The 18370-nt window shown below is 40.2% G+C and overlaps 1 protein-coding gene across 7 annotated transcripts in view; it reads left to right on the top strand.

The window, feature by feature from the left end:
- Positions 1 to 111: 111 nt before the first annotated feature.
- ATG13 (autophagy related 13) overlaps positions 112 to 18370 on the top strand; it is a 55964-nt gene continuing 37705 nt past the window's right edge. For 2 of the 7 annotated variants that reach the window (XM_004763127.3, XM_004763124.3), the window contains exons 1-2: positions 113 to 463; positions 852 to 968. The gene's annotated coding sequence lies outside the window, so the exon portion shown is untranslated. Of the gene's footprint in view, positions 464 to 851; positions 969 to 18370 lie in introns of all 7 variants that reach the window. The other 5 variants (XM_045065945.1, XM_004763128.3, XM_004763126.3 and 2 more) reach the window with 4 other exon arrangements.

Here is an 18370-nt window from a genome sequence, read left to right as displayed (position 1 = left end):
ATGGGAAGGAAATCAACTTTTATGGGAATTAAGAAAAAAGGGATGAAATAAGGAGTCTACCCTGTAGCGAAAGTGCGGATGAAGTTACGCAGCTATATTTCCCCCATAGCCCTCTTCCTCCCCCCGCCTTCATCCGAGCGGATGAAAACAAACACTAACGATGGCGGCGCCGGGAGGCGACCGGCTGCTGGGCTTCAGGCAGTAGTGATCGATAGAGCTGTGAGGGCCCTCTTGAAGAACGAGAATCAACGTGAGTGCGACAACTCGCGCAGTCCTGTGAGTGAAACACCCGGGGCCCACGAACCACGAGCCTCCTGAGGCGTGAAGTGTCTATCTGCGACCCCTGCTGTCCCCGCAGCTCCGGAGTGCAGGACTCCTCATCCAAGAGACGCAGCTGGCCGGCCCCAGGCCCCGGCCTCCGTAATGAGAGCCCCGAGCCACTCTCTGTGTCGCAGCTTTGCAGGTACTAACTTTAGTGGGGATACCCCCAGAACATTCAGCGCCCCCGGGTGGGAGGCAATGGATCTGCGGCCTAACGGGTACCTCCTTGTGAGGACTAAGCCACGTAGCCCCAGAACAGTCCCTAGACCTTTCTTTGGGAAGTCAGGTTGGTTTAGGCCCCGTTGGCTCTCGATGGCCCCTAGTCTTAACAGAAATCCACAAAGCTTTCGTCTCTACTTTCTCAGCTCTTTGGGTTATGTCGTAAGGTTTTTGGAGGTAATTTGTGGGACCCTAACTCCGGGGTTGGTACCAATATGAGTGAGGTAGGTTTTCATTCAATCAAGATTTGTTGGGAAGAAAACAAAACAAAACAAAACTTGCTGAGTGCCAAATATGTACTCCGCGTGTAGGTGAGGGTGACTGTTGACTAGTGAAAAAAGGGACCCCAAGGTTCACGACTGTCTTCTTACTGGCAGTGGAACGACTTGTGGAAACCGGCGATCCGTTCTCATTTAATAAATCTCTGGGTAAGTGGCTAAGCACCTTTTGGGGTTCATCACTAACTCATGTCCGTTTTCACTTTCCAGGTCAGTTTTCAGCTTGCCCTGTCAATTGAGCGTAGCATTTCACTTTTAGTATTTTCCGTTTAGAGAGAGAGCGGGCGAGCTGGATCATTGTACTTAGTTTAAAACTCATCTGCTAAGATGGTAGAATTTATTAAACACTTACAGTAGGAAATGTGCAGTAATACACAACAGACCCCCTCCCTTTTTTTAAAGATTTTATTTATTTATTTGACACACTGAGATCACAAGTAGGCAAAGAGGCAGGCAGAGAGAGAGGAGGAAGCAGGCTCCCTGCTGAGCAGAGAGCCGGATGCTGGATGCTGTGCTCCATCCCAGGACGCTGGGATCATTACCTGAGCTGAAGGCAGAGGCTTTAACCCACTGAGCCACCCAGGCTCCCCCAACAGACCCCTTCTTTACACTAAGTTTATTTCTAGGTTTTCATATGTTTTATGAATGTTAGTCCTTTCCATGTATGGATTTTGTGGCCCCAACTAAATTATAAAAGTTTTGTTTTCATCTCCATTTTTCAGCTGAGCAGACATAAATGCTTGTGAAATGGAATCCTGAGTTAATATTTTTAATGCACAGTGAATGATGAGTAAGTGCTGAAGCAGGTATCAAATATATTGATCCGTATAATGAGATGAATGTAGTTAATTCATGCACTGTCTTCAAATTACACCCTTTTGGGTGTAAAGTTAAGGATATGGCAACTTTTGAGATTCATATTTCATAAAAATTGCAAACCACTGGATTTTCCATTATTGTACTTAACACGTAACTCTTTTTATTGTGCATTTGTATTTTTCCCTTAGGAGTGGTTATTAAAATTGAATTTTATTTATTTATTTTTTTAAAAAATAATTTTTTAAAAATATTTTATTTATTTTATTTGACAGACAGAGAGATCACAACTAGGCAAAGAGTCAGGCAGAGAGAGAAGGAGAAGCAGGCTCCCTGCTGAGCAGAGAGCCCGATGTGGGGCTCGATCCCAGGACACTGAGATCCTGTTCTGAGCCGAAGGCAGAGCTTAACACGCTGAGCCACCCAGGCGCCCCTAAAATTGAATTTTATAAATTGAACCAAAAACTGTAGATCTTGAGCTCTAAACACTCCCTATTACATTGTTTTATATAAGGACTAAGAATCGGCTAGACAGTGGAGTCCTACCATATGTGCATAGTGGGATTATACTGTATGGAGGTGAAGGCAAGAAATCTTTCCTGTTGTCTTTCCTGCCCCCATCTGCTCTGATTTAGCTGTATTAGCTTAGGACCTCCATGACTCAGAGCAAGGTGCCCATAGCCTAAATGCAAAAAGAAGACATTAATTTGAGCTTTCAAAGACCTAAGTCCTACTGTATGAGTGATTTTTTGAAGATAATTTTGACTATTCAGAAAAAGTACCCACTTGATAAGGTGCATTCCCAATATTCTGCATTTATATTTTGTTCAAATAGAAATGGAAGGTTTGTTTTGGAATCTTTTATCTGGAGAGAAGTTATTTAGTCTTAGCAATACCTAAAAACACCAGAAATTTCATTTTTAAAGATTTATTTATTTGAGAGAGAGAGAGTGTGCCAGCACGCACGCAGTGGGGAGGAGCAGAGGGGGAAGAGACCCAAGGGCACTGAGCACTGGGCGACTTGGGTCCTGATCTCATAACGGTGAGATCAGACCTGAGCTGCAATCAAGGGTCCTGCACTTAACTGACTGTGCTACTACCCAGGTGTCCCTGAAACTTGTTTTAAAGACTTCTTTTCCTTTTAAAACATTTTCTACTTTATTATGGAAGAGATGAATAATGATAACGCTGGTTGGAGTGCTGCTTAGATTACAAAACGAAAAGTACACCTTAAAAAAATTCCTTGTTATGATCTTTGTTTTTCAACTTATTTTTCACTTTTATTTTTTATTTTTTTTTTATTTTTTTATTTTTTTTTTAAAGATTTTATTTATTATTTATTTGACAGAGAGAGAAATCACAAGTAGGCGGAGAGTCAGGCAGAGAGAGAGAGAGAAGCAGGCTCCCGCTGAGCAAAGACCCTGATGCGGGGCTCCATCCCAGGACACTGAGATCATGACCTGAGCCGAAGGCAGCGGCTTAATCCACTGAGCCACCCAGGCGCCCCTTATTTTTTATTTTTTAATGGCTTGCATGTTGTTGTTGTTTTTTTTTTTTTTTTAGGATTTTATTTATTTGACAGACAGCGAGACAGGGAACACAAGCAAGGGGAGTTGGGAGGGAGAAGCAGGCTTCCCACTGAGTAGAGAGCCTGACTTAGGGCTCCATCCCAGGATCCTGAGATCTTGACCTGAGCCACCCAGACACCCCTTGTATGTTGACCTCAGAGTCTTCAAATACATGTACCTTACTAAAAGTTAATTTTTTTCCTAAAAGTTAATTCTTGAATAAAGGTTACTTAGATTTTATATGTGGATAATTTGGAAGTAATTTCCCCTATGAGGTGTTGAGCTGAGTAAAGCACCGTTTTCTAGTGCATGGGTTTAATAGATGAGAGGGTGTACCGGTTGCTGGTTCTTGCTTCCTCTCAGTCAAATTGTGGAGACCAATAAAAGCTCTTCAAGTGGTCCTTGATAGGATAAGGACGTTACAGCCAGGAAGAATGCAAAGGAAGCTCTCTAGGCTTCTGCCCACAGACTGTCAACAAAGTTTTCTTTCAGTTTGGGTTTTAAATCCTAAAAGGATTTTAAATCCTTAGAGGAATGTAAAATTAGTTTAAATTTTTCAAATCCTTAAAGGAATTTAAAATTAATTTAAAATAGTTGTTTTTAACTATAAACTGGGCTAGTTTATTAGAGAAATCCTTTAAATGCCACTGTAGGTAACACAGGAAATTTGTTTTGCCTTCATGGTGTCCCCCATATGTCCTTGGTTACAAGAGAAGGGCACCACTACTTAGAAAAACAACTTAGTTGACTATCTGACAGTAGTATCTTCTTAGTAAAATAAAGGTAAATAAAGAATTTATAGAAGTGCTAACTTAATACTATTATTTTGGAAAATGCTGCTTTCACTTTTGAGTTTTGATTCATACAAGTGTGAAAGAAATACAGAGTTTAAAATCCTTTTATATTCTCTCCAGTGTTAAGATTTGTTTGTTCCCCAGCCCCTCCAAGTCCTCCTGTATTGTCCACAACTATTAAGTCATTAGGAGAGAGATTATACTGAGAAATACTGAGATTTAGATGTCCTCTTTTAAGTAGAAGTTTAAGGGTGTTTTTACTCCTGAATCTACTTCTGTTGGAATGTTCAAGAGACCAGATATTTGGCCTAATTTATTCTTCAAAATAAATAATTAAGCTTGGCTTTATTTTATTAATTTTTTTATTTTAAAGATTTTATTTATTTATTTGACAGACAAAGATCACAAGTAGACAGAGAGGCAGGCAGAGAGAGAGGAGGAAGCAGGCTCCCCACAGAGCACAGAGCCCAATGTGGGCCTCAGTCCCAGGACCCTAGGATCAGGACCCGAGCCGAAGGCAGAGGCTTTAACCCATTGAGCCACCCAGGCGGCCCGAGCCTGGCTTTATTTTTACTTCCACCTTCCATTTTCTTTCGGTTTATTTTACTTCTGGTTTCTTAAATTGAATGCTTAAGTTTTTAAATTATAAAGTCATTTAAGGCTATACATTTTCTTCTGAATATTTCTTTTGCTGTATCTCATTTTTTGGTTGTCAGATATTCTCCATTTTATTTCTAGATAATTGCAATTTTGGTTTTTATTTCAATGTCTATTATAAAAAACTTCTTAATTTATATGTGGTTAACTTTTTGTTGTATATTTCTAGTTTATTGGATTATGGGCAAAAGCATCTAGGAAATTTTTTTAACAGTCAAGAGCACGATTAATTTATTATATTCCTTGGCCCTGAGAGAAGAATGTGAAAGGTTGAGTTAGATAACAAGGTCTTTATTGAAGGTTTCATATATATAGCAAGTACTCTTTATAGGAACCATCTCATTTAATCCTCACCACAATCCCGTGAGGTAGGTATTACTTACTGACATTTTATAAGAAAGGAATTTGAGGTCTAGAAAGATTGAGTGACTTGCCCAATATACCATTACATATATTGAAAATTGTTTTTATTATTCAGATCCTCTATGTTTTTGTTTATATCTACTTGAGCTGTTGTCATAGAGGTATGTTGAATCTTCAGGTATCGTTTTGGTTTGATCAAACTCTCGAGTAGTAACTCTAGGAATTTTTGCTTTATATATTTTATTGCTATATTACTTCTGTATAAAGTTTATGGCAATTATATTTTCTGAGAGTATTTTGTCATTATTCAATATCCCTTTTAATCTCATTTCATCACTTTTGGCCTAAAATGCTGCTATAAATATTGCTACTTTGGCTTTCTTTTTCTTTTCTTTCGTCTTCCTTTTTTTTTTTTTTTTTTTTTAGCTGAGTATATCTGTGCTGTTTCTTTATTTTCAAACTTTCTTTGTAACTCTTAGCTAGGAAGACTATTTCAGTTGTTTAAACCTTTCTATTCTGTTCCTTATTTGTCTGCAAAGAACTTTCTCAGTGGAAAAGAGGTTCTCTACAATTTAATAATAACCCTAATGTTTGGAAAGTGGGGAAATTACTGTTTTCTGTTTGTACTTCAAATTGTACTTAACTTTTTTTTTAAGATTTTATTTATTTATTTGACACAGAGAGAGAGAGAGATCACAAGTAAACAGAGAGGCAGGCAGAGAGAGAGGGGAAAGTAGTCTCCTTGCTAAGCAGAGAGCCTGATGGGGGGCTCAATCCTAGGACCCTGAGATCATGACCCAAGCCAAAGGCAAAGGCTTAACCCACTGAGCCACTCAGGGGCTCCTGTACTTAGCTATTTTTTGTTAAATGTTACTGATTTGCCATATTGAGCTTTTTTTTTTTTTTTTTTAGATTTTTATTTATTTATTTGACAGACAGAGATCACAAGCAGGCAGAGAGGCAGGCAGAGAGAGAGGAGGAAGCAGGCTCCCTGCTGAGCAGAGAGCCCAATGCGATGCGGAGCTCCTTCCCAGGACCCTGGGATCATAACCTGAGCCGAAGGCAGTGGCTTAACCCACTGAGCCACCCAGGCGCCCCCATATTGAGCTTTTTATTCTGAATCTAAAACATTAAAAAAACTCTATGTTAAAAACTGGAAAACAGGGATTCCTGGTTGGCCCAGTCAGTTAAGTGTTTGCCTTTGGCTCAGGTGATGATCCCAGGATCCTAGGATTACGCCTCAGGTCAGGCTCCCTGCTCAGTGGGGAGTCTGCTTTTCCCTCGCCCTCTATCCCTACGCCTGTTTGTGTGCTTGCTCTCACTCTATCTCAAATAAATAAATAAAATCTTTAAAAAAGGAAAAAGAACCTGGAAAAGATTATTTTTTTGGTAAACTTTAGTTAACTATTCCCCACCTTTTTTTTATTAGTAGACTCCATGCCCAGTATGGAGCCCAACAGGGATCTTGAACTCATAACCCTGAGATCAAGACCTGAGCCAAAATCAAGAGTCAGACACAACTGACTGAGCCACCCAGGAGCCCCTAACTTTTTCCAGTTTTAAGGACTAGAGATATTATTTGGAGTCATTTTATATAATCTCTTGCCAAATTATTCAGTTGTTTCTTTGAAGTATTTGCCTCTTTTCTTCTTTGTTGTCTACATCACCTTAAGTCTAATGTATCACCAATTCCCCATCTGGATTGCTGAAGTAGCTTCCTAGCTAGTCTCCACTTTTTGTCCCTTTACTTTATTCTCCCCTCTCTGTATTCAGATTAGTGTCCCTAAATCTTATCCAAAGAAGAATCTGCACTGACTCCTAGTAATCCTCTAGAGCCTCTTTTCCTCACTTTCATGACCCCTGGTAATCTGGCCAGACCACACTTTTAAAAAAATATATATTTCATTATTTGATAGAGCCCAAGTGGAGGGGCAGCAGGCAGAGGGATAGGGAGAAGCAGGCTCCTCGCTGAGCAGGGAGCCCAATGTGGGGCTTGATCCCAGGACCCTTGGATCATAATCCAAGCCGAAGGCAGATGCTTAACTGACTGAGCCACCCATGCTTTATTTTGTCATTACCCCTTTACGTGAAAATTCTCAGCTATATATTTCCTAATTTTGCTTCTCTCATATTCTTTCTCCTCTCCCTCTGAGACTCCACTTACATATATGTTAGACCTTTCCCTGTGTCCCCCATGTCTCAGGTAACCAACTGTGTCATTTTTTACCTGTCATGGTATGATTAAATACCTTAATTCATGCCCTTTGATTCTCAAAAGTATCCCAAGAGTATATGGTCACTTTATGTCTTTCTTTTCTTTATTTTCTGTCCTTTTGCTCTTCTGTACTTTATTCCTGATACTTTCTTTCTGGTCTGTATTCATGTTCACTGCTTCTGTCTTCTGCTGGTCTAATCTGCTATTAGACTCAACCATTGAGTTTTTTGTTTTTTTTTTTTTAACCATTGAGTTCTTAATTTAGTCTTTTTTTTTTAGTTCTAGAATTTCTCCTTAGTTCTTTTTGCATTGTTTAGTTCTCTGTCAAAGTCCTCAATTTTGTGCTTTATTTAATTGAACATATTAAGCATAGTAATTTTAAGAATGTCTGATTATTAATATACTTTTAATGTCTATTGTATCTGTTAGATTTGGATCATTTAGGTTTATCTCCATGAATGCCCAGTTTATTTTTTATGTGCCAGGTATTGTATATGAAAAATCATAGAGGTAATTTGGAGCCTAGGGTGACATCATTGTCTTCCAGAAAGAAGTTACATGTGTTTCTGGCAGAGACCAAGGACAGACCTTATCCCACATTGTTGAAGATAGTTATGTTTAAAAATTTTTATAGTAAAAACTTTAAAATATTTATCTTGAAATAATACAAATTATAACTGCACTTTGTTGTTTTCTGAGAGAAAACATATACACTGTTTTTATAAATTAAAAAAAAATAGTACAGCAGTAGCATGTTTTTCTGGATTGTATATTATGGATAAAAATGGAAAGGAGGAACAGAGATAGACTATGAAGAACAAAGAAATACTTGGAGAAGAAGGAAAAGAAGAAAGACCTATACATAATATCTGTCATCTCTATCCCTTTTGTCCTCATTTTGTGTGCTAATCTTAAAATTCAACCCATTACCTAATGTAAAATGGTATGGCTGCTTTGGAAGACACTTTGGCAGTTTCTCAAAAAGTTAAATGTTGAATTACCATATGACCCAGTAATTCCCTTTGTAGGTATATATAAAGAATTGAGAACATATGTTAACACAAAAACTTGTACATGAATGTTCTTAGCAGTATTATTTATAATAGCCAAAAAGTGGAGACAGCTCAAATATTCGTCAACTGATGAATCAGTAAACCAAATTTGGTGTAGCCATACCATGGAATATTATTCAGCCATAAAAAGGAATGAAGTACTGAAACTACAACATAGATTGAACCTTAAAAACCTTATGTTTAGTGAAAGAAACAAACCACAACAAGACCACATATTCTATAATTTCCTTTATACAAAATGTCCAGAATAAGCAAGTCCATAGCTACAAAGCATAATAATGGTGGCCAGGCACTGGAAGGAGGGAGAATTGGGGAGTGACTGATAACAGATGTGGGATTCCATTTTAGTGCATGAAAATGGTATGGTTGTGAATCTACTAAATTAGTGAATATATTAAAATGCACCAGTCTGTATATTTTAAAATGGCAAATTTTATAATATGTGAATATCTCAATTTTTAAGAAAAACTGTGAAATGATTTTTTAAAAAATCCTAAATCACTCCTGCCTCCCAGTTCAAAAGCTCTAGGTCTGTGTCCCCTTCCTCCCAAGCTACTCTCCATTCTCAATACTGTGCACTCTTTAGTTTTCAAAACAACCTTTCCTTGCTACCTTATACTCAGATCTTTACAGCTGTGATTTTTGTCATGCTTATACTGATTTCCTGATGATTTGGGCCTTAACATTCTGTAGGTGCCATAAACTTTCTCTTTTATATGTTTGCCATGTTCACAAATAAGCATATTTTCTTTCAGCTTGCCCATTCCCATCTCAGATGTGTAGTCTTTCATATTGTTCTTTTGCATTTTTGGTATTTTACTTCTCTGTGCAGTCTGTAAGTTCTTATTTTTTTTAAAGTTTGGTTAAGTTTTTTAGTGACCTTTACCCCCAACATGGAGTGTGAACTCAGCTGCTCTGAGATCAAGAGTGGCATGCTCTTCTGACTGAGCCAGCCAGGCCTTCAGTCTGTAAATTCTTAAATTATGAATTCATCTAGCTACAAGTTGGGAGGAATGGTTGGGAGTGTGGCTTGGCAGCAGGCTCTTGATAATCCAAGGTTGCTGAAAGTTCTCCCAAGGCTCTTTCTGGGCTTGCCTCTACCTGTTTCTAAGGATTACCATGGTTCTGGGACCAGTTAATTTCTTGGCTTTTTATTTCCTTATCATGTATGTAGGTAATGTAATTTTGGATCTTACGTCTAGGTACTTTACCAACTTAATGCTTTTGAAGTTCTGAGAGTGATTTGCCTACCTCCCAACCTTGCCATGATAGGATGACAAACCTCTTTATTACTTTTCTAGGATTCTTGTGGCCTCTGTGATCAAGGAGCCCTGGGCTCTGCAGTTTTGTGCAGAGCACTGGGTTTCTACCTACCTGTAAGATTGAGGTACCATTTCTCACCTCCATGCTTTTTCACACATATTCATTAGGAGAACCTGACCATCAGGCAGAGTCAGTAGAGCCTGTGACTTTTGATCTCAGGGTCGTGAATTCAAGCCCCACATTGGGCATGGAGCCTTTAAAAAAACAAAAACCAAACAAACAAAAAAACCACCTGGCCTTGCTTCCCATAGGCCTCAGTTCCCTGACATCAATTTTTCCCTTAAATCTATGGCATTGACTTAGCTTTTCTGGAGCCTGGGATTTCTCAATATTTCTTTTCTTTTCTTTTCTTTTTTTTAAAAGATTTTATTTATTTACTTGACAGATAGAGATCATAAGCAGGCAGAGAGGCAGGCAGAGAGAAAGGGGGAAGCAGGCTCCCCACTGAGCAGAGAGCCTGGGGCTTGATCCCAGGACCCCAGGATCATGACGTGAGCCAAAGGCAGAGGCTTTAACCCACTGAGCCACCCAGTTGCCCCAATATTTCTTGTCTGAAAAAAAAAAAACCAACTTAAAAAAAAAAGATATTATTTATTTATTTGAGAGAGAGACACAGAGAGAGCAGAAGAGCATGAGTGGGAGGAGGATCAGACAGAGAGGGAGAAGCAGACTCCCTGCTGAGCAGGGAGCCAACATGGGCCTCCATCCCAGGACAGAGGCTTAACTGACTGAGCCTCCCAGGTGGCCCTCAATATTTATTTTTTAGTTGCATGTTAAAGCCTCTCATTGTCTTAATTTATCTGCATTTTTTTTAAAGATTTTATTTATTTATTTGACAGACAGAGATCACAAGTAGGCAGAGAGGCAGGCAGAGAGAGAGAGAGAGGGGAGTTAGCAGGCTCCCCGCAGAGCAGAGAGCCCCATGCGGGGCTCGATCCCAGGACCCTGGCATCATGACCTGAGCCAAAGGCAGAGGCTTTAACACACTGAGCCACCCAGGTGCCCCAATTTATCTGCATTTTTACATCAAACCCTTTTGCTGTCATAATTTATCTGCATTTTTATGTGCAGTTTTTATGTAGCAGGGGGGAAGACTAACAACATCAGTTCAGTCCACCTTGTTGGATGTACCCCTCAGAGATTTTAGACTCCTGTTTATGATGATGCAGTACATTGAAGTCTTTGACTACTTTAAGGTGAGGATTTTCTATGATGGAATTTGAAAGTACAGCCAGAGCAGTCATTCAGATGTTTGAAAAACTGTATTTGAAATAGATCTACAAGGGAGATAGACCTAATTTTAGAAAATTTTACCCTGGGTGAAATTAGTTTTCTACCTTGTTATAGACCACTTGATAAGAATTGATTTTGTTTGTTAATTTAAAAAATTCTTTTTTTGATGGGGCCCCAGGTGGTTCAGTGGGTTAAGGCCTCTGCCTTCAGCTCAGGTCATGGTCTCAGGGTCCTGGGATTGAGCCTCACATCTGGCTCTCCGCTCAGGGGGAAGCCTGTTTCCTCCTCTCTCTTTGCCTGCTTCTCTGACTACTTGTAATCTCTATCTATCAAATAAATAAATAAAATCTTAAAAAAAAAATTTTTTTTTTGAAAACCATCAGATCTATAGAAAAATTGTAAGAATTTTACAATGGACTCTCTCTTATATACTCTTCACCTAGACTTACACATTCATGCTTTGCCACATTGCTTTACCTGTCATACAGTATTTATCTCTCTGTGTCATATGCTATATAATATAATAATATATGATTTCTTTTTTCCCTTTTTATTTTTTTGCTGGGTCCTTGAGAAAAGTTACTTGTATTTCTTTTTTTTTTTTTTTTTTTAAGATTTTTCTTATTTATTTGACAGAGAGAGATCACAAGTAGTCGGGCAGGCAGAGAGAGAAGGGAAGCAGGCTCCCTGCTGAGCAGAGAGCCCAATGCAGGGCTCAATCCCAGGACCTGGAGATCATGACCTGGGCCAAAGGCAGAGGCTTAACCCACTGAGCCACCCAGGGGCCCCAGTTACTTGTATTTCTTAAGAACAAGAGCATTGACCAAAGTGTAATTGTATCAAATTTAGGAAATTTAACATCAGTATACAGTTATTGGTATACCTAGTATACAATCAGTACCAAATGTTACCAGTTATTTTAGTACTCTTCTTTATAGCAGCTTCTATTTTTAAGATTTTATTTATCTATTTATTTATTGCATTTTTAAGTAATCTGTACACCTGGTGTGGGGCTTGAACTAAAAACCCTGAGATCAAGAGTTGCAGGCTCTACTGACTAACTCACCCTGGCTCCCCTATAGAAACTCTTCTGGAAGTACTTGATTGGGGTGCTTGGGTGGCTCAGTCAATTAAGCTACCCACTCTTGACTCTGGCTCAGGTCATGATCTTCAGGTGTTAAGATCAAGCCCTGCATCAGGCTTCACTATCAGTGTGGAGTCTGCTTGAGATTCTCTCTCTCTCTGTCCCTCTCCCCACCGGTATAGACTTGTTCTCACTTGCTCTCTTTCTCTCAGGTAAATCTTATAAAAATCCATGATCAAGCATTGCATTTAGTCGTCATACCTCTTTAATTGCCTTTATTCTAAAACATTTTTTCAGCCTTTTTTTTGGGGGGGGTGTCTTTCATAAGATTGACACTTTTTAAGACTACAAGCCAATTATTTGTAAAAATGCCCCGTCTTTTAATTTAAGCTCATCTAATTGCTTCTCATGGTTAGAGTCTGATAGCTACAATAAGTAGGAAAGCTACAATAAGTAACATGTCTTCTTACTATATGACATCAAGAGGAATGTAGTATCAATTTTCCAATTGTTGGTATGTTTCTTTCATTACTTTGTTAAAACTGTATCTAGCAGGGGCACCTGGGTGGCTCAGTGGGTTAAACCTCTGCCTTTGGCTCGGGTCATGGTCTCAGGATCCTGGGATCATGCCCCGCATCGCACTCTCTGCTCAGCAGGGAGCCTGCTTCCCCTGCCACCACCCCCGCGCTGGCCTGCCTCTGCCTACTTGTGATCTCTCTCTGTGAAATAAATAAATAAAATCTTTTAAAAAGGGGGGGGGGCCTGGGTGGCTTAGTGGGTTAAAGCCTCTGCCTTAGGCTCAGGTCATGATCCGAAGGTCCTGGGATCGAGCCCCACATTGGGCTCTCTGCTCAACGGGGAGCCTGCTTCCCCCTCTCTCTCTGCCTGCCTTTCTTCCTACTTGTGATCTGTCAAATAGATTAATAAAATCTTAAAAAAAAAAAAAAAAGACTGTATCTACCAGACTTCTCTGTAATAAGTAATCTGTGGGAAGATTGTGTAAATACTGCATTTGCCAACAAATGGTCACCTAGTGGTTATCTATTGGTGATTCCCCCTCCCCCCGTGCCCTGGTGATTTTCTTGAGTCAGTTATTCATAATAGTTGCAGAATGGTGATTTTTATAATTTTGTCATTCTTTGTACATTTACTACTTGACAATCTACTGTGATGAAGTATTAATCTTCCCCCATTTATTATACATCTGCCTCTGAAACCAGTGTTAAGGAAAATGTGAAGATCCTTGCTGTAGACGGTAAACAAAATGGCAAGAAAAGATCGTCTCTGCTCTTCCATTGTTAGCTAGGAAAGTAAATATAAAATTGTGAGTTTAAATTTCAGTGCTCCCCAGACTTCATATACTTACATTATAAACATGTGCTTAAAAGTGCTTTATGGGGGCACCTGAGTGGCTCAGTGGGTTAAAGCCTCTGCCTTCGGCTCAGGTCATGATCCCAGGGTGCTGGGATCAAGCCCCACATCCGGCTCTCTGCTCAGCAGGGAGCCTGCTTCCTCCTCTCTCTCTGCCTGCCTCTCTGCCTACTTGTGATCTCTGTCAAATAAATAAAATCTTAAAAAAAAAAAAAAGTGCTTTATGGGGAGCACCTGGGTGGCTCAGTTGTTAAGCATCTGCCTTTGGCTCGGGTCATGGTCCCAGGGTTCTGGGATCAAGCCCTGAATTGGGCTCCATGCTCGGCGGGAAGTCTGCTTCTCCCTCTCCCACTCCACCTTCTTGTATTCCCTTTCTCGCTGTCTCTCTCTCTCTGTCAAAAAAAGTGGATGAAATCTTTAAAAAAAACAATAAACAAACAAATAAATAAGTGCTTTATGGAAGGGCACTTGGGTGACTCAGTTGGTTTAGCACCTGCCTCTTGATTTCAACTCAAGTGGTGATCTCAGGGTCATGAGATTGAGCCCCGCCTTGGCTCTGCGCTGGGCATGGAGCCTGCTTAAGATTCTCTCTTCCTCTCCTCCTATCCCTACCCCATTCCCCTCTCTCAGACGCATGTGCACTCTCTCTTTTTAAAAAATCTAAAAGTGGTTTATGGGTACAGTGTTAAATTCTTATCAATCTTGAAAATAATATTTGTGCTAAGCATCTGTCAGTAATTTTTTAAATTGTAGGCAAAATAACCCTATGATCTCTTTAATAGTTGTTGAAGTTACTATTTTGTAGTTTGCATGATGAATAGAAATAAGCATATATAAATATGAAAGCAATATCATTAACATGCCGGGAGTTGTTACTCAAAGCAACTGAATTTGGTTAATACTTAAATCATGGAACTGTTAGCTTTTCAGTATTAGATTAGTTCCATATATAGATTGCTTTTCAAAAAGCCTAAAGTTGTCAAGAGAGTTAGAAAACAAGCCACAGACTGGAAACAAATAATTTGCAAAAGACACACATCTGATGAAAGACTTATCCAAAATATACAAAGAACTCTTAAAACTCAATAATAAAATATACAACCCCATTAAAAAATGGACCAAAGACCTTAACAGACACCTCACCAAAGATATACAGATGAGAAAGAGTCATATGAAAAGATACTTAGCGTCAGTGAAATGAGATACACATACAAGATTATTATGGTATTACTGACAGTGTTTCCTACACTGTACTTTTCATCCTGTGACTGACTTATTTTATAGCTGGAAGTCTGTACTTCTTAATCCCCTTCACCTATCTCCCCATCCCCCTACCCAAAACTAAACATACTCTTAACCATATGATCCACCAATCACACTCCTTGGTATTTACTAAAGAAAGAAATTGAAAACTTGTCCCCAGCACCACAAGGGTTCTTAGAGCCTTCCTTAGGGGAAATTCAGTGTCCTCACAGGCCAAAACCTCTATATACTGACATTTGAGGGTTTTTTCTAATTGAAAAGGGGGGGGGGTGGCGCGTGCAACTTGTTTCCAGTGATCCTCTGAGCCCCATCAAATTACCAGACTCACTCATATACCCTGAGTTTCTGCTGTCTTTTTGGTGCATCACACTCAAATTGAATGGGACAGCAAAGGGATCACCAGTCATTTGATGAAAGCCTCCATCATGGCTGCCTGTGTTTTTCAAGCCAAGTGGAGAAGGGGGCTCCAGAGATGGGAGTGGGAGTGTGTATTGTATGGATGGAGATTTCTATGATTTGTCCTGCATAACTGACCACCCCGACCTGCACATACACAGACAGGCTAAAGAATATTGTTTATGAGACTTGTGCTGGATAAGTGATCTTGGGAGCCTGATTAGTTGACATTAGCTGGTCTCCAGGTCAGAATTGGACCTTCTGGTCTGGACGCTAAGAGCTATAAATTTTGCCTTACATCCCCTCCTGCTCCAGGTTGGGCTGGCCCCTCAGAATGGAATTGAGAAGGGGGTGGCAAGCACATGTGGCCCAGGCTCCTTGAAGATGTTAGACATGATAACAGGAATTCAGCTCACTCCAAACTGCACATAGGCGAATGTCGCGGCCAGCGCGACAAATCGACCAGGAAACGTGAGGGTATGAGGATGGTGAAAAGAATTCAGAGACAAAGATATGGGGGTAGGAGGGACACTGAGGAGGATGTCCAACAGTGCCAATTTTATTCCATATCTTACAAGCATTTATAAGGCAGATCACAATAGAAGGAGTAATACATCAGTACCTAGTCAGATGACCCCAAGTTCCTATAACAAGTTTACATTAACTACAAGTAAACCTCGTGATGCCAGGTAGTTTTGGCTAAAGCCATTAGCAAGACAAGTCTACCAGGGAGTGGGTTATGGGCAGTACAGGAACAACAAGGACCAAGTAAGAATTCATGACCCTGACCACATTGTTCCCTTCTGTAGGGAGAGCGCGTGGAAAGTCACGTAGGCGAGCGCACGACACACAGCACAAACCCTTTCTCACTGTTACTCAACTTTCCTGTCCTTAACCCCTTATCAAGGCGTCCGGACTTTAAAGGAGACACAAGTTAGGGCTTGGTTTGATCCACGACTCCAACCATGCCGTAGCCTCCAACAGGCGAACACTTGTTTAACTTCAGATCCTGTTGTTTGCCCTCCAAATATGGCCCTTACGGGGATTTTCAGTTGGAGGTCTCACCTGAGGGGTGGACACTCGTCCATGCTTCTCAGTGGAGACTCCAGCGTGGCTGTCTTCATGGGGCTTCAGCTAATGAGGTTGGATGTTTTAAGTACCTGATTTGATATAACTCTTATTCTCCTTTACTGCTTACTGTTGCCCTCACCTATGCAAATTTCCCTTTTCTTTCTGTTTCTATTCGTGGTTTTTGTTTTTGTTTTTTTTAAAGATTTTATTTATTTGAGGGCACCTGGGTGGCTCAATGGGTTAAACTTCTGCCTTTGACTCAGATCATGATCTCAGGGTCCTGGAATCGAGCCCCGCATCGGGCTCTCTGCTCAGCAGGGAGCCTGCTTCCCCCTCTCCGCCTGCTGCTCTGCCTATTTATGATCTCTCTTTCTGGCAAATAAATATTTATTTGAGAGAGAAAGCACGAGTGGTTGGCAGTGGGAGAGGAAAAGCTGACTCCCTTCTGAGCAGAGAGGCCCATGTGGGGCTCAGTCCCAGGGCCCTGAAATCATGACCTAAGCCGAAGGCAGATGCTTAACTGACTGAGCCACCCAGGTGCCACTCTCTTAGATTTTTATAATACCAATAAAGTGGTTTTTTCCCCCTTGGAAACTGAGAGTACTGCTCCCCCCATGAATCTTTTCTTCAGAACAGAGTGCCTAATACAGACCTGATGGAAATCCAGCATGTTCTTTGATTCATTATTTCCAAAAGGTCAATGTCCAGTCTTCTGACATGAAGGAGGAAGGTCTGTTTTGCCCTGCGTGGGGTTATGAAAGGAGTGTGGGGCCTAGAGTGGGGTCTAACTGCTTCTTTTATGGACTTTTATAAAATAATCTTCCTGTTTCAGCTTCATCGGCCATTCTACTTTTTTAGGAGAGATCTGGTAATTCTCATTCCTTAGCCTCTTTGGGGTTTGGTTCTGATGAGTTTGCTTTGTCAGCTCTGCTCAGTCAGTTATCTATTCCTTCTGTTTTCTGTCTTCCAAAACTGTGATGCTATTATCTCCATGCGTATTCTTCTGGTCCCTGTGTGTATGCTTTTTAAGCCCTCCCACCCCCACCCCTGCCATTTTTTGTTTTAATGGTGTTTTAGGATTGAGTAGAAATAAACAAGCATGGAAACCTTTATACTTAACCAGTCTTTTCACTTTTTGCCTTCCAATATTTTGTTGATATCTTTCATTTGTTATTTCCTTTTCTGCCATTATTATTATTTTTTTTAATATTTTATGTATTTGAGAGAGAGCGAGAGCAGAAACAGGGGCATTGGCAGATGGAGAGAGAGAGGCAGACTCCCTGCTGAGCAGGGAGCCCAACTCAGGGCTCAGTCCCGGGACCTGGAGATCGTGGCCTGAGCTGAAGGCAGATGCTTATCTAACTGAGCCACAAAGGCGCCCCCTTTTCTGCCTTTATTTACAACCTTTATATTTCTGTGCTCTTAACTGGGGATTGGGAAGATAGTTGAGATAAATGTTTACGTACTTAAGTAGAACTCATTTTCTAAAGTTAAAATTACCATTTCGGTATGAAAGTCAAAAGAAGTAGAGAACCTGCCTATCTGGTTAAGTCTGCTTTTCCCTTGTTGATTATGTATTTTGCACTGGAGCAGTGGTGTAGAATCTTCTGTCTAGTATTTGGATGTCGATGATTATCTACAGCTTACATAACAATGTAAGATTATCTACATCTTATATAACAATGAGGAGTTAAACACGAACTCCCCATTCTCTCCTTCCCCAGCTCCTGACAAGCACGCATGCTTTATGGCCATGATCTGACCTCTTGAGTACTTCATAACAGTGGTATCATACAGCATTTGTCCTTTTGTGACTGGCTTATTTCATTTAGCTAATGTCCTCAGGGTTCGTCCATGTTGTAGCATGAATCAGAATTTCCTTTTTAAGGCTGGATAATATTCCATTGTATATGTATATATTGTGTATAGACATACCACATTTTGCTATTATATTTTCAGTACTTGTTTAAAAATAGTTTAGTATAGTATAAATCTCTACGTGTTCTAAATACTTTGGGAACCTTAAAGAATTACTTGTTAGGAATTTCTGTTAATGAAAATGATGGAAGTAACTGGGTGGCTCAATCAGTTAAGCATCCGACTCTTGCTTTTGGCTCAGGTCATGATCTCAGGAGTGTGAGATGCAGCCCCATGGCTGGCTCCCCCGTAGGCTTGGAGCCTGCTTAAGATTCTCCCACTCTCTTCCCTCCACTCTCAAGTGTGTTCTCTCACTCTCTAAAAAAATGGGGGGAAAAAACGAAATGATGTGCAGAGAATGTTGTTGAACTGAAATTGCAACTCAAAGCCCACTAAAAATTTTTTGTT

This window comes from Mustela putorius, unplaced genomic scaffold, assembly GCF_011764305.1.
Source record: "Mustela putorius furo isolate JIRA1106 unplaced genomic scaffold, ASM1176430v1.1 tig00003859_pilon_pilon_pilon, whole genome shotgun sequence".
Lineage (NCBI taxonomy): Eukaryota > Metazoa > Chordata > Mammalia > Carnivora > Mustelidae > Mustela > Mustela putorius.
The sequence above is the reverse complement of the archived record's forward strand: the minus strand, read 5'-3'. Positions and strand labels throughout refer to the sequence as shown.